Here is a 1,414-nt window from a genome sequence, read left to right on the forward strand (position 1 = left end):
CTTCCCTGTTTCCCCTCTAATCACTAACCTGGCATAAATTTGAGTTTTTCCCATGTATCATTTCTGCAATATAGATACATGTATAAATAAAATGTCTGTAAAATTAATGATATCACCAATTAGTCTAAACTGTACTTTGTTTTTAATAAAAATATATAAGTCGTAGCTGGTGATTATTATCAATTGATTATTATACCTTCCACACACCAGTATCTTTAGAAATACAGTACTGTGCAAAAGTCTTACACTACTTCATATCATTACATTCTGCTAGAAAAATGGTAAATATTATAAATATAAATTGTTTATTTATTTATTTTTTGATGTTCCCAGAGAGCAAACCAAAGTACACTGGTCCAGAAAAGGACCATCTCTACTAGTGGTGCGCAGATTCAGATATTACTAATTTCTTTCATCAATAAGTTCTCTAGTTCTTTGTAAATGTGCTGCGTGCTGTTTTACTTTAAGTTGAATGTAGACTAATCAGACATAAATGATATAGCTATAAATATTTTTCATTGTTTTACATTTAGAATTTCCAATTTCCTAGTCAAATTCATGCTCTAATTCATGTAAGTTTTATTTTGAAATGGCCTGTTTTTGGCTGGAGAACTGTCTCTTTGTCTTTTGTTGGTTGTAATTTCTCTTTTTGTAGCAATGTAACACAAACCCTTTGAACTGTAAATCGGTGCACCCCTAGTCTCTTCAGCAGGACATGGACTGTACCTGAGTTTTAACAATGTCTCTGTTGATGAGATGAATGTGGGGCGACAGTGGCAAGAAAAAAAATTCCTTCTTCGAGGAAGAAATCTTGGGAGCAATCAGGCTCTCTGGGAGGACCCTTCCTCCTAAGGGCAGTAATTACCAATATTTGTCCTCCAGTTGGCGATGGTGGGCTTGGACGATTGCTGTTCTTTCTCGGCATGATGATTTCCTTCAACATCCAGTTTTAGAACTGAGGATGAAGAAAAAACTGATTAACAAAGTGATGGCACATTTAAAAATTCTCTCACTTCAGGATGAGATGCTCTGTCTTCTTATGTTTTTCTTGTAAAACAGGATTTAGGCCAAGTACTGTTGTTTCAAACAAACTACAGACCCAGTTGCGTGGAACACCTGTTTGTAGGTGAGCCAGTGATCTGTTGTAGAGTCTGGACTCTCCTCAGGATGGACAGAATTACCATTGTAGTGCCCTGAAATCATAGTAGGACAAATGAATCCAACTTCTGAAGGTCAACTGATTTAAGCATACAATGATTTTGACAATGAAAAGTAACACGTTCTATTAAATCCTTCTCTGTCTTTTTTTTTTTTTACCTGACTCTGTGCTTCCATAATTATGAATGAAGCTTACAAGACTGTAACAGCCTCCAACCTGAGAAGGTACAAAGCCAAAGAGTGTTAGTTTTATAAA

This window comes from Pundamilia nyererei, unplaced genomic scaffold (assembly GCF_000239375.1).
Source record: "Pundamilia nyererei isolate P.nyererei 1_Seehausen unplaced genomic scaffold, PunNye1.0 scaffold00024, whole genome shotgun sequence".
Classification (NCBI taxonomy): domain Eukaryota; kingdom Metazoa; phylum Chordata; class Actinopteri; order Cichliformes; family Cichlidae; genus Pundamilia; species Pundamilia nyererei.